Source organism: Leuresthes tenuis, unplaced genomic scaffold (assembly GCF_036924035.1).
Source record: "Leuresthes tenuis unplaced genomic scaffold, fLeuTen1.0.hap1 SCAF_1, whole genome shotgun sequence".
NCBI lineage: Eukaryota > Metazoa > Chordata > Actinopteri > Atheriniformes > Atherinopsidae > Leuresthes > Leuresthes tenuis.
In genome coordinates, this window is record NW_027325355.1 from 3128096 (window position 1) to 3141091 (window position 12996).

Below are 12996 nucleotides of genomic sequence, written 5' to 3' on the forward strand. Positions count from 1 at the left end.
ACCAGATAATTGCAGAGAAAGGCTGACTTGTAGTGGGCACATCTTCTTCCCTGATGTGATTATTCTCTGCAGCTGAAACTGAGACTCTCAGATCACTTCGTGTCTAACAACAAAGAAGCAGCAGCTGCTGAAGATGACGAACTTCCTCATGTGTCACAGGATGATCAGACGTTGCAACAAAAGACATGCAGGTGGTAGAGAGAAGAGAAAAAGCTTACAGCACCTGGTATTCCCAAGCTGTCTCCCATCCAAGTACTAACCAGGTACAACCTTCTTGGTGTCCGAGATCAGACGAGGTCTGGCTTATTCAGGGTGGTGTGGCCGTAAGCAACAATGTCTCTGACAAATGTGCATTATATAGGTACTGGAATCATACGGTTCCTCTATGCAACCAGATAATTGCCGAGAAAGGCTGATGTGTAGCGGGCAAATCATCTTCTCTGATGTGATCATTCTCTGCAACTGAAACTGAGACTCTCAGATCACTTTGTGTCAGCCAACAAAGCAGGAGCAGCTGAAGATGACCAACTTCCTCATGTGTCACAGGGTGATCAGATGTTGCAACAAAAGACATGCAGGTTGTAGAGAGAAGAGAAAACGCTTACAGCACCTGGTATTCCCAAGCAGTCTCCCATCCAAGTACTAAGCAGGCTCAACGCTGCTTGGCTTCCGAGATCAGACGAGGGCGGGTATGTTCAGGGTGGTGTGGCCGTAAGCAACAATGTGTCTGACAAAAGTGCATTATATTAGTACAGGAATCATACGGTTCCTCTATGTAACCAGATAATTGCTGAGAAAGGCTGATGTGTAGTGGGCACATCTTCTTCCCTGACGTGATTATTCTCTTCAGCTGAAACTGAGACTCTCAGATCACTTCGTGTCTTCCAACAAAGCAGCAGCAGCTGAAGATGACCAACTTCCTCATGTGTCACAGGGTGATCAGACGTTGCAACAAAAGACATGCAGGTTGTAGAGAGAAGAGAAAACGCTTACAGCACCTGGTATTCCCAAGCAGTCTCCCATTAAAGTACTAACCAGGCCCAACCCTCCTTGGCTTCCGAGATCAGACGAGGTCGGGCATATTCAGGGTGGTGTGGCCGTAAGGAACAATTTCTGTGACAAATGTGCATTATATAAGTACTGGAATCATACACTTCCTCTATGTAACCAGATAATTTCCGAGAAAGGCTCATTTGTTATGGGCACATCTTCTTCCCTGATGTGATTATTCTCTGCAGCTGAAACTGAGACTCTCAGATCACTTTGTGTCTGCCAACAAAGCAGCAGCAGCTGCTGAAGATGACCAACTTCCTCATGTGTCACAGGGTGATCAGACGTTGCAACAAAAGACATGCAGGTGGTAGAGAGAAGAGAAAAAGCTTAAAGCACCTGGTATTCCCAAGAGGTCTTCCATCCAAGTACTAACCAGAACCAACCCTCCTTGGCTTCCGAGATCAGACAAGGTCGGGCATGTTCAGGGTGGTGTGGCCGTAAGCAACAATGTCTCTGACAAATGTGCATTATATAGGTACTGGAATCATACGGTTCCTCTATGCAACCAGTTAATTTCCGAGAAAGGCTGATGTGTACTGGGCACATCTTCTTCCCTGACGTGATTATTCTCTGCAGCTGAAAATGAGACTCTCAGATCACTTTGTGTCTGCCAACAAAGCAGGAGCAGCTGAAGATGACCAACTTCCTCATGTGTCACAGGGTGATCAGACGTTGCAACAAAAGACATGCAGGTTGTAGAGAGAAGAGAAAACGCTTACAGCACCTGGTATTCCCAAGCAGTCTCCCATCCAAGTACTAAGCAGGCTCAACGCTGCTTGGCTTCCGAGATCAGACGAGGGCGGGTATGTTCAGGGTGGTGTGGCCGTAAGCAACAATGTGTCTGACAAAAGTGCATTATATTAGTACAGGAATCATACGGTTCCTCTATGTAACCAGATAATTGCTGAGAAAGGCTGATGTGTAGTGGGCACATCTTCTTCCCTGACGTGATTATTCTCTGCAGCTGAAACTGAGACTCTCAGATCACTTCGTGTCTTCCAACAAAGCAGCAGCAGCTGAAGATGACCAACTTCCTCATGTGTCACAGGGTGATCAGACGTTGCAACAAAAGACATGCAGGTGGTAGAGAGAAGAGAAAAAGCTTAAAGCACCTGGTATTCCCAAGAGGTCTTCCATCCAAGTACTAACCAGAACCAACCCTCCTTGGCTTCCGAGATCAGACAAGGTCGGGCATGTTCAGGGTGGTGTGGCCGTAAGCAACAATGTCTCTGACAAATGTGCATTATATAGGTACTGGAATCATACGGTTCCTCTATGCAACCAGTTAATTTCCGAGAAAGGCTGATGTGTACTGGGCACATCTTCTTCCCTGACGTGATTATTCTCTGCAGCTGAAAATGAGACTCTCAGATCACTTTGTGTCTGCCAACAAAGCAGCAGCAGCTGAAGATGACCAACTTCCTCATGTGTCACAGGGTGATCAGACGTTGCAACAAAAGACATGCAGGTGGTAGAGAGAAGAGAAAAAGCTTACAGCACCTGGTATTCCCAAGAGGTCTTCCATCCAAGTACTAACCAGGCCCAACCCTCCTTGGCTTCCAAGATCAGACGAGGTCGGGCATATTCAGGGTGGTGCGGCCGTAAGCAACAATAGCTGTGACAAATGTGCATTATATAGGTACTGGAATCATACACTTCTTCTATGTAACCAGATAATTGCAGAGAAAGGCTGACTTGTAGTGGGCACATCTTCTTCCCTGATGTGATTATTCTCTGCAGCTGAAACTGAGACTCTCAGATCACTTCGTGTCTAACAACAAAGAAGCAGCAGCTGCTGAAGATGACCAACTTCCTCATGTGTCACAGGATGATCAGACGTTGCAACAAAAGACATGCAGGTGGTAGAGAAAAGAGAAGATGCTTACAGCACCTGGTATTCCCAAGTAGTCTCCCATCCAAGTACTAAGCAGGCTCAACCCTGCTTGGCTTCCGAGATCAGACGAGGTCGGGCATGTTCAGGGTGGTGTGGCCGTAAGCAACAATGTCTCTGACAAATGTGCATTATATAGGTACTGGAATCATACGGTTCCTCTATGCAACCAGATAATTGCCGAGAAAGGCTGATAAGTAGTGGGCACATCTTCTTCCCTGACGTGATTATTCTCTCGAGCTGAAACTGAGACTCTCAGATCACTTTGTGTCTGCCAACAAAGCAGCAGAAGCTGAAGATGACCAACTTCCTCATGTGTCACAGGGTGATCAGACATTGCAAAAAAAGACATGCAGGTGGTAGAGAGAAGAGAAAAAGCTTAAAGCACCTGGTATTCCGAAGAGGTCTTCCATCCAAGTACAAACCAGGACCAACCCTGCTTGGCTTCCGAGATCAGACGAGGTCGGGCATGTTCAGGGTTGTGTGGCCGTAAGCAACAATGTCTCTGACAAATGTGCATTATATAGGTACTGGAATCATAGGGTTCCTCTATGCACCCAGATAATTGCAGAGAAAGGCTGATGTGTAGCGGGCATATCATCTTCTCTGATGTGATCATTCTCTGCAACTGAAACTGAGACTCTCAGATCACTTCGTGTCAGCCAACAAAGCAGCAGCAGCTGAAGATGACCAACTTCCTCATGTGTCACAGGGTGATCAGACGTTGCAACAAAAGACATGCAGGTGGTAGAGAGAAGAGAAAAAGCTTACAGCACCTGGTATTCCCAAGAGGTCTTCCATCCAAGTACTAACCACGCCCAACCCTCCTTGGCTTCCAAGATCAGACGAGGTCGGGCATATTCAGGGTGGTGCGGCCGTAAGCAACAATAGCTGTGACAAATGTGCATTATATAGGTACTGGAATCATACACTTCTTCTATGTAACCAGATAATTGCAGAGAAAGGCTGACTTGTAGTGGGCACATCTTCTTCCCTGATGTGATTATTCTCTGCAGCTGAAACTGAGACTCTCAGATCACTTCGTGTCTGCCAACAAAGAAGCAGCAGCTGCTGAAGATGACCAACTTCCTCATGTGTCACAGGATGATCAGACGTTGCAAGAAAAGACATGCAGGTGGTAGAGAGAAGAGAAGAAGCTTACAGCACCTGGTATCCCCAAGCAGTCTCCCATCCAAGTACTAAGCAGGCTCAACCCTGCTTGGCTTCCGAGATCAGACGAGGTCGGGCATGTTCAGGGTGGTGTGGCCGTAAGCAACAATGTCTCTGACAAATGTGCATTATATAGGTACTGGAATCATACGGTTCCTCTATGCAACCAGATAATTGCCGAGAAAGGCTGATGTTTAGCGGGCATATCATCTTCTCTGATGTGATCATTCTCTTCAGCTGAAACTGAGACTCTCAGATCACTTCGTGTCTGCCAACAAAGCAGCAGAAGCTGAAGATGACCAACTTCCTCATGTGTCACAGGGTGATCAGACGTTGCAACAAAAGACATGCAGGTGGTAGAGAGAAGATAAAAAGCTTAAGGCACCTGGTATTCCCAAGCGGTCTACTATTCAAGCACTAACCAGAAGCAACCCTGCTTGGCTTCCGAGATCAGACGAGGTCGGGCTTATTCAGGGTGGTGTGGCCGTAAGCAACTATATCGGTGACAAATGTGCATTATATAGGTACTGGAATCATACACTTCCTCTGTGTAACCAGATAATTGCCGAAAAAGGCTGACTTGTAGTGGGTTCATCTTCCTCCTTGATGTGATTATTCTCTTCAGCTGAAACTGAGACTCTCAGATCACCTTGTGTCTATCAACAAAGCAGCAGCAGCTGAAGATGACCAACTTCTTCACGTGTCACAGGGTGATCAGACGTTGCAACAAAAGACATGCAGGTGGTAGAGAGAAGAGAAAAAGCTTACAGCACCTGGTATTCCCAAGCTGTCTCCCATCCAAGTACTAACCAGGTACAACCTTCTTGGTGTCCGAGATCAGACGAGGTCTGGCTTATTCAGGGTGGTGTGGCCGTAAGCAACAATGTCTCTGACAAATGTGCATTATATAGGTACTGGAATCATACGGTTCCTCTATGCAACCAGATAATTGCCGAGAAAGGCTGATGTGTAGCGGGCAAATCATCTTCTCTGATGTGATCATTCTCTGCAACTGAAACTGAGACTCTCAGATCACTTTGTGTCAGCCAACAAAGCAGGAGCAGCTGAAGATGACCAACTTCCTCATGTGTCACAGGGTGATCAGATGTTGCAACAAAAGACATGCAGGTTGTAGAGAGAAGAGAAAACGCTTACAGCACCTGGTATTCCCAAGCAGTCTCCCATCCAAGTACTAAGCAGGCTCAACGCTGCTTGGCTTCCGAGATCAGACGAGGGCGGGTATGTTCAGGGTGGTGTGGCCGTAAGCAACAATGTGTCTGACAAAAGTGCATTATATTAGTACAGGAATCATACGGTTCCTCTATGTAACCAGATAATTGCTGAGAAAGGCTGATGTGTAGTGGGCACATCTTCTTCCCTGACGTGATTATTCTCTTCAGCTGAAACTGAGACTCTCAGATCACTTCGTGTCTTCCAACAAAGCAGCAGCAGCTGAAGATGACCAACTTCCTCATGTGTCACAGGGTGATCAGACGTTGCAACAAAAGACATGCAGGTTGTAGAGAGAAGAGAAAACGCTTACAGCACCTGGTATTCCCAAGCAGTCTCCCATTAAAATACTAACCAGGCCCAACCCTCCTTGGCTTCCGAGATCAGACGAGGTCGGGCATATTCAGGGTGGTGTGGCCGTAAGCAACAATGTCTCTGACAAATGTGCATTATATAGGTACTGGAATCATACGGTTCCTCTATGCAACCAGTTAATTTCCGAGAAAGGCTGATGTGTACTGGGCACATCTTCTTCCCTGACGTGATTATTCTCTGCAGCTGAAAATGAGACTCTCAGATCACTTTGTGTCTGCCAACAAAGAAGCAGCAGCTGAAGATGACCAACTTCCTCATGTGTCACAGGGTGATCAGACGTTGCAACAAAAGACATGCAGGTGGTAGAGAGAAGAGAAAAAGCTTACAGCACCTGGTATTCCCAAGCAGTCTCCCATCCAAGTACTAACCAGGCCCAAACCTGCTTGACTTCCAAGATCAGACGAGGTCGGGATTATTCAGGGTGGTGTGGCCGTAAGCAACAATATCTGTGACAAATGTGCATTATATAGGTACTGGAATCATACACTTCCTCTATGTAACCAGATAATTTGCCGAGAAAGGCTGACTTGTAGTGGGCACATCTTCTTCCCTGATGTGATTATTCTCTGCAGCTGAAACTGAGACTCTCAGATCACTTCGTGTCTGCCAACAAAGAAGCAGCAGCAGCTGAAGATGACCAACTTCCTCATGTGTCACAGGAGGATCAGACGTTGCCACAAAAGACATGAAGGTGGTAGAGAGTAGAGAAGAAGCTTACAGCACCTGGTATTCCCAAGAGGTCTTCCATCCAAGTACTAACCACGACCAACCCTCCTTGGCTTCCGAGATCAGACAAGGTCGGGCATGTTCAGGGTGGTGTGGCCGTAAGCAACAATGTCTCTGACAAATGTGCATTATATAGGTACTGGAATCATACGGTTCCTCTATGCAACCAGTTAATTTCCGAGAAAGGCTGATGTGTACTGGGCACATCTTCTTCCCTGACGTGATTATTCTCTGCAGCTGAAAATGAGACTCTCAGATCACTTTGTGTCTGCCAACAAAGCAGCAGCAGCTGAAGATGACCAACTTCCTCATGTGTCACAGGGTGATCAGACGTTGCAACAAAAGACATGCAGGTGGTAGAGAGAAGAGAAAAAGCTTACAACACCTGGTATTCCCAAGCAGTCTGCCATCCAAGTACTAACCAGGCCCAAACCTGCTTGACTTCCAAGATCAGACGAGGTCGGGCTTATTCAGGGTGGTGTGGCCGTAAGCAACAATATCTGTGACAAATGTGCATTATATAGGTACTGGAATCATACACTTCCTCTATGTAACCAGATAATTGCCGAGAAAGGCTGACTTGTAGTGGGCACATCTTCTTCCCTGATGTGATTATTCTCTGCAGCTGAAACTGAGACTCTCAGATCACTTCGTGTCTGCCAACAAAGAAGCAGCAGCAGCTGAAGATGACCAACTTCCTCATGTGTCACAGGAGGATCAGACGTTGCCACATAAGACATGAAGGTGGTAGAGAGTAGAGAAGAAGCTTACAGCACCTGGTATTCCCAAGTGGTCTCCCATCCAAGTACTAACCAGGCCCAACCCTGCTTGGCTTCCAAGATCAGACGAGGTCAGGCATGTTCCGGGTGGTGTGGCCGTAAGCAGCAATGTCTCTGACAAATGTGCATTATATAGGTACTGGAATCATACGGTTCCTCTATGCAACCAGATAATTGCCGAGAAAGGCTGATGTGTAGCGGGTAAATCATCTTCTCTGATGTGATTATTCTCTGCAACTGAAACTGAGACTCTCAGATCACTTCATGTCTGCCAACAAAGCAGCAGCAGCTGAAGATGACCAACTTCCTCATGTGTCACAGGGTGGTCAGACGTTGCAACAAAAGACATGCAGGTGGTTGAGAGAAGAGAAAAAGCTTACAGCACCTGGTATTCCCAAGCTGTCTCCCATTCAAGTACTAACAAGGCCCAACCCTGCTTGGCTTCCAAGATCAGACGAGCTCGGGCATGTTCAGGGTGGTGTGGCCGTAAGCAACAATGTCTGTGACAAATGTGCATCATATAGGTACTGGAATAATACAGTTCCTCTATGTAACCAGATAATTGCCGAGAAAGGCTGACTCTTAGTGGGCACATCTTCCTTCTTGATGTGATCATTCTCTTCAGCTGAAACTGAGACTCTCAGATCACTTTGTGTCTGCCAACAAAGCAGCAGCAGCTGAAGATGACCAACTTCCTCATGTGTCACAGGGTGATCAGACGTTGCAACAAAAGACATGCAGGTGGTAGAGAGAAGAGAAAAAGCTTACAGCACCTGGTATTCCCAAGCAGTCTCCCATCCAAGTACTAACCAGGCCCAAACCTGCTTGACTTCCAAGATCAGGCTTATTCAGGGTGGTGTGGCCGTAAGCAACAATATCTGTGACAAATGTGCATTATATAAGTACTGGAATCATACACTTCCTCTATGTAACCAGATAATTGCCGAGAAAGGCTGACTTGTAGTGGGCACATCTTCTTCCCTGATGTGATTATTCTCTGCAGCTGAAATTGAGACTCTCAGATCACTTCGTGTCTGCCAACAAAGAAGCAGCAGCAGCTGAAGATGACCAACTTCCTCATGTGTCACAGGAGGATCAGACGTTGCCACAAAAGACATGAAGGTGGTAGAGAGTAGAGAAGAAGCTTACAGCACCTGGTAATCCCAAGCAGTCTCCCATCCAAGTACTAACCAGGCCCAAACCTGCTTGACTTCCAAGATCAGACGAGGTCGGGATTATTCAGGGTGGTGTGGCCGTAAGCAACAATATCTGTGACAAATGTGCATTATATAGGTACTGGAATCATACACTTCCTCTATGTAACCAGATAATTTGCCGAGAAAGGCTGACTTGTAGTGGGCACATCTTCTTCCCTGATGTGATTATTCTCTGCAGCTGAAACTGAGACTCTCAGATCACTTCGTGTCTGCCAACAAAGAAGCAGCAGCAGCTGAAGATGACCAACTTCCTCATGTGTCACAGGAGGATCAGACGTTGCCACAAAAGACATGAAGGTGGTAGAGAGTAGAGAAGAAGCTTACAGCACCTGGTATTCCCAAGAGGTCTTCCATCCAAGTACTAACCACGACCAACCCTCCTTGGCTTCCGAGATCAGACAAGGTCGGGCATGTTCAGGGTGGTGTGGCCGTAAGCAACAATGTCTCTGACAAATGTGCATTATATAGGTACTGGAATCATACGGTTCCTCTATGCAACCAGTTAATTTCCGAGAAAGGCTGATGTGTACTGGGCACATCTTCTTCCCTGACGTGATTATTCTCTGCAGCTGAAAATGAGACTCTCAGATCACTTTGTGTCTGCCAACAAAGCAGCAGCAGCTGAAGATGACCAACTTCCTCATGTGTCACAGGGTGATCAGACGTTGCAACAAAAGACATGCAGGTGGTAGAGAGAAGAGAAAAAGCTTACAACACCTGGTATTCCCAAGCAGTCTCCCATCCAAGTACTAACCAGGCCCAAACCTGCTTGACTTCCAAGATCAGACGAGGTCGGGCTTATTCAGGGTGGTGTGGCCGTAAGCAACAATATCTGTGACAAATGTGCATTATATAGGTACTGGAATCATACACTTCCTCTATGTAACCAGATAATTGCCGAGAAAGGCTGACTTGTAGTGGGCACATCTTCTTCCCTGATGTGATTATTCTCTGCAGCTGAAACTGAGACTCTCAGATCACTTCGTGTCTGCCAACAAAGAAGCAGCAGCAGCTGAAGATGACCAACTTCCTCATGTGTCACAGGAGGATCAGACGTTGCCACATAAGACATGAAGGTGGTAGAGAGTAGAGAAGAAGCTTACAGCACCTGGTATTCCCAAGTGGTCTCCCATCCAAGTACTAACCAGGCCCAACCCTGCTTGGCTTCCAAGATCAGACGAGGTCAGGCATGTTCCGGGTGGTGTGGCCGTAAGCAGCAATGTCTCTGACAAATGTGCATTATATAGGTACTGGAATCATACGGTTCCTCTATGCAACCAGATAATTGCCGAGAAAGGCTGATGTGTAGCGGGTAAATCATCTTCTCTGATGTGATTATTCTCTGCAACTGAAACTGAGACTCTCAGATCACTTCATGTCTGCCAACAAAGCAGCAGCAGCTGAAGATGACCAACTTCCTCATGTGTCACAGGGTGGTCAGACGTTGCAACAAAAGACATGCAGGTGGTTGAGAGAAGAGAAAAAGCTTACAGCACCTGGTATTCCCAAGCTGTCTCCCATTCAAGTACTAACAAGGCCCAACCCTGCTTGGCTTCCAAGATCAGACGAGCTCGGGCATGTTCAGGGTGGTGTGGCCGTAAGCAACAATGTCTGTGACAAATGTGCATCATATAGGTACTGGAATAATACAGTTCCTCTATGTAACCAGATAATTGCCGAGAAAGGCTGACTCTTAGTGGGCACATCTTCCTTCTTGATGTGATCATTCTCTTCAGCTGAAACTGAGACTCTCAGATCACTTTGTGTCTGCCAACAAAGCAGCAGCAGCTGAAGATGACCAACTTCCTCATGTGTCACAGGGTGATCAGACGTTGCAACAAAAGACATGCAGGTGGTAGAGAGAAGAGAAAAAGCTTACAGCACCTGGTATTCCCAAGCAGTCTCCCATCCAAGTACTAACCAGGCCCAAACCTGCTTGACTTCCAAGATCAGGCTTATTCAGGGTGGTGTGGCCGTAAGCAACAATATCTGTGACAAATGTGCATTATATAAGTACTGGAATCATACACTTCCTCTATGTAACCAGATAATTGCCGAGAAAGGCTGACTTGTAGTGGGCACATCTTCTTCCCTGATGTGATTATTCTCTGCAGCTGAAATTGAGACTCTCAGATCACTTCGTGTCTGCCAACAAAGCAGCAGCAGCAGCTGAAGATGACCAACTTCCTCATGTGTCACAGGAGGATCAGACGTTGCCACAAAAGACATGAAGGTGGTAGAGAGTAGAGAAGAAGCTTAAAGCACATGGTATTCCCAAGTGGTCTCCCTTCCAAGTACTAACCAGGTCCAACCCTGCTTGGCTTCCGAGATCAGACGAGGTCAGGCATGTTCCGGGTGGTGTGGCCGTAAGCAGCAATGTCTCTGACAAATGTGCATTATATAGGTACTGGAATCATACGGTTCTTCTATGCAACCAGATAATTGCCGAGAAAGGCTGATGTGTAGCGGGTAAATCATCTTCTCTGATGTGATCATTCTCTGCAACTGAAACTGAGACTCTCAGATCACTTCATGTCTGCCAACAAAGCAGCAGCAGCTGAAGATGACCAACTTCCTCATGTGTCACAGGGCGATCAGACGTTGCAACAAAAGACATGCAGGTGGTAGAGAGCAGAGAAAAAGCTTACAGCACCTGGTATTCCCAAGCGGTCTCTCATCAAAGTACTAACCAGGCCCAACCCTCCTTGGCTTCTGAGATCAGACGAGGTCAGACATATTCAGGGTGGTTTGGCCGTAAGCAGCAATGTCTCTGACAAATGTGCATTATATAGGTACTGGAATCATATGGTTCTTCTATGCAACCAGATAATTGCCGAGAAAGGCTGATGTGTAGCGGGTAAATCATCTTCCCTGACGTGATTATTCTCTTCAGCTGACACTGAGACTCTCAGATCACTTCGTGTGTGCTAACAAAGCAGCAGCAGCTGAAGATGACCAACTTCCTCATGTGTCACAGGGCGATCAGACGTTGCAACAAAAGACATGCAGGTGGTAGAGAGCAGAGAAAAAGCTTACAGCACCTGGTATTCCCAAGCGGTCTCTCATCAAAGTACTAACCAGGCCCAACCCTCCTTGGCTTCTGAGATCAGACGAGGTCAGACATATTCAGGGTGGTTTGGCCGTAAGCAACAATCTCTGTGACAAATGTGCATTATATAGGCAATGGAATCATATGGTTCCTCTATGTAACCAGATAATTGCCGAAAAAGGCAGATATATAGTGGGCACATCTTGTTCCCTGACGTGATAATTTTCTCCAGCTGAAAATGAGACTCTAAGATCACTTCGTGTCTGCCAACAAAGCAGCAGCAGCTGAAGATGACCAACTTCCTCATGTGTCACAGGGTGATCAGACGTTGCAACAAAAGACATGCAGGTGGTTGAGAGAAGAGAAAAAGCTTACAGCACCTGGTATTCCCAAGCGGTCTCCCATCCAAGTACTAACCAGGCCCAACCCTGCTTGGCTTCCAAGATCAGACGAAGTTGGGCATATTCAGGGTGGTGTGGCCGTAAGTAACAATGTTTGTGACAAATGTGCATTATATAGGTACTGGAATCATACGGTTCCTCTATGCAACCAGTTAATTGCCGAGAAAGGCTGATGTGTAGCGGGTGTATCATCTTCTCTGATGTGATCATTCTCTTCAGCTGAAACTGAGACTCTCAGATCACTTCGTGTCTGCCAACAAAGCAGCAGCTGCTGAAGATGACCAACTTCCTCATGTGTCACAGGGTGATCAGACGTTGCAACAAAAGACATGCAGGTTGTAGAGAGAAGAGGTAACGCTTACAGCACCTGGTATTCCCAAGCAGTCTCCCATTAAAGTACTAACCAGGCCCAACCCTCCTTGGCTTCCGAGATCAGACGAGGTCGGGCTTATTCAGGGTGGTGTGGCCGTAAGGAACAATTTCTGTGACAAATGTGCATTATATAGGTACTGGAATCATACACTTCCTCTATGTAACCAGATAATTGCCAAGAAAGGCTGATATGTAGTGGGCACATCTTGTTCCCTGACGTGATCATTTTCTCCAGCTGAAAATGAGACTCTAAGATCACTTCGTGTCTGCCAACAAAGCAGCAGAAAATGAAGATGACCAACTTCCTCATGTGTCACAGGGTGATCAGACGTTGCAACAAAAGACATGCAGGTGGTTGAGAGAAGAGAAAAAGCTTACAGCACCTGATAATCCCAAGTGGTCTCCCATCCAAGTACTAACCAGGCACAACCCTGCTTGGCTTCCGAGATCAGACGAGGTCGGGCATATTCAGGGTGGTGTGGCCGTAAGCAACAATGTCTGTGACAAATGTAAATTGTATAGGTACTGGAATCATACGTTTCCTCTATATAACCAGATAATTGCCGAGAAAGGCTGATAAATAGTGGGCACATCTTCTTCCCTGACGTGATTATTCTCTCCAGCTGAAAATGAGACTCTCAGATCACTTCGTGTCAGCCAACAAAGCAGCAGCAGCTGCTGAAGATGACCAACTTCCTCATGTGTCATAGGGTGATCAGACGTTGCAACAAAA

The 12996-nt window shown here is 46.6% G+C and overlaps 1 non-coding gene and 29 pseudogenes across 1 annotated transcript; all 30 read right to left on the reverse strand.

Annotated features, from left to right (window-relative positions):
• Positions 1–598: 598 nt before the first annotated feature.
• On the reverse strand, positions 599–717 carry LOC140292879 (5S ribosomal RNA; annotated as a pseudogene).
• Positions 718–986: 269 nt separating this feature from the next.
• On the reverse strand, positions 987–1105 carry LOC140275446 (5S ribosomal RNA; annotated as a pseudogene).
• A 272-nt stretch (positions 1106–1377) lies between these two features.
• On the reverse strand, positions 1378–1496 carry LOC140294650 (5S ribosomal RNA; annotated as a pseudogene).
• Positions 1497–1765: 269 nt separating this feature from the next.
• Positions 1766–1884, reverse strand: LOC140292880 (5S ribosomal RNA; annotated as a pseudogene).
• Positions 1885–2153: 269 nt separating this feature from the next.
• Positions 2154–2272, reverse strand: LOC140294651 (5S ribosomal RNA; annotated as a pseudogene).
• Positions 2273–2541: 269 nt separating this feature from the next.
• On the reverse strand, positions 2542–2660 carry LOC140311640 (5S ribosomal RNA; annotated as a pseudogene).
• A 272-nt stretch (positions 2661–2932) lies between these two features.
• On the reverse strand, positions 2933–3051 carry LOC140303150 (5S ribosomal RNA; annotated as a pseudogene).
• A 269-nt stretch (positions 3052–3320) lies between these two features.
• On the reverse strand, positions 3321–3439 carry LOC140294121 (5S ribosomal RNA; annotated as a pseudogene).
• A 269-nt stretch (positions 3440–3708) lies between these two features.
• LOC140289461 (5S ribosomal RNA) lies at positions 3709–3827 on the reverse strand (annotated as a pseudogene).
• Positions 3828–4099: 272 nt separating this feature from the next.
• On the reverse strand, positions 4100–4218 carry LOC140279657 (5S ribosomal RNA; annotated as a pseudogene).
• Positions 4219–5262: 1044 nt separating this feature from the next.
• LOC140292881 (5S ribosomal RNA) lies at positions 5263–5381 on the reverse strand (annotated as a pseudogene).
• Positions 5382–5650: 269 nt separating this feature from the next.
• LOC140269827 (5S ribosomal RNA) lies at positions 5651–5769 on the reverse strand (annotated as a pseudogene).
• Positions 5770–6038: 269 nt separating this feature from the next.
• On the reverse strand, positions 6039–6157 carry LOC140298922 (5S ribosomal RNA; annotated as a pseudogene).
• Positions 6158–6430: 273 nt separating this feature from the next.
• On the reverse strand, positions 6431–6549 carry LOC140291465 (5S ribosomal RNA; annotated as a pseudogene).
• A 269-nt stretch (positions 6550–6818) lies between these two features.
• LOC140286773 (5S ribosomal RNA) lies at positions 6819–6937 on the reverse strand (annotated as a pseudogene).
• A 272-nt stretch (positions 6938–7209) lies between these two features.
• LOC140299501 (5S ribosomal RNA) lies at positions 7210–7328 on the reverse strand (annotated as a pseudogene).
• Positions 7329–7597: 269 nt separating this feature from the next.
• LOC140288359 (5S ribosomal RNA) lies at positions 7598–7716 on the reverse strand (annotated as a pseudogene).
• Positions 7717–7985: 269 nt separating this feature from the next.
• LOC140295974 (5S ribosomal RNA) lies at positions 7986–8094 on the reverse strand (annotated as a pseudogene).
• A 272-nt stretch (positions 8095–8366) lies between these two features.
• Positions 8367–8485, reverse strand: LOC140284017 (5S ribosomal RNA; annotated as a pseudogene).
• Positions 8486–8758: 273 nt separating this feature from the next.
• LOC140291466 (5S ribosomal RNA) lies at positions 8759–8877 on the reverse strand (annotated as a pseudogene).
• Positions 8878–9146: 269 nt separating this feature from the next.
• LOC140312629 (5S ribosomal RNA) lies at positions 9147–9265 on the reverse strand (annotated as a pseudogene).
• Positions 9266–9537: 272 nt separating this feature from the next.
• Positions 9538–9656, reverse strand: LOC140299502 (5S ribosomal RNA; annotated as a pseudogene).
• Positions 9657–9925: 269 nt separating this feature from the next.
• LOC140288360 (5S ribosomal RNA) lies at positions 9926–10044 on the reverse strand (annotated as a pseudogene).
• A 269-nt stretch (positions 10045–10313) lies between these two features.
• LOC140295975 (5S ribosomal RNA) lies at positions 10314–10422 on the reverse strand (annotated as a pseudogene).
• A 272-nt stretch (positions 10423–10694) lies between these two features.
• Positions 10695–10813, reverse strand: LOC140292827 (5S ribosomal RNA; annotated as a pseudogene).
• A 269-nt stretch (positions 10814–11082) lies between these two features.
• Positions 11083–11201, reverse strand: LOC140267324 (5S ribosomal RNA; annotated as a pseudogene).
• Positions 11202–11470: 269 nt separating this feature from the next.
• On the reverse strand, positions 11471–11589 carry LOC140267329 (5S ribosomal RNA; annotated as a pseudogene).
• Positions 11590–11858: 269 nt separating this feature from the next.
• LOC140298364 (5S ribosomal RNA) lies at positions 11859–11977 on the reverse strand. Its single transcript, XR_011914019.1, has one exon. It is a non-coding gene; the product is annotated as a 5S ribosomal RNA (ribosomal RNA).
• A 269-nt stretch (positions 11978–12246) lies between these two features.
• LOC140288507 (5S ribosomal RNA) lies at positions 12247–12365 on the reverse strand (annotated as a pseudogene).
• Positions 12366–12634: 269 nt separating this feature from the next.
• On the reverse strand, positions 12635–12753 carry LOC140302878 (5S ribosomal RNA; annotated as a pseudogene).
• Between the last annotated feature and the right edge of the window lie 243 nt (positions 12754–12996).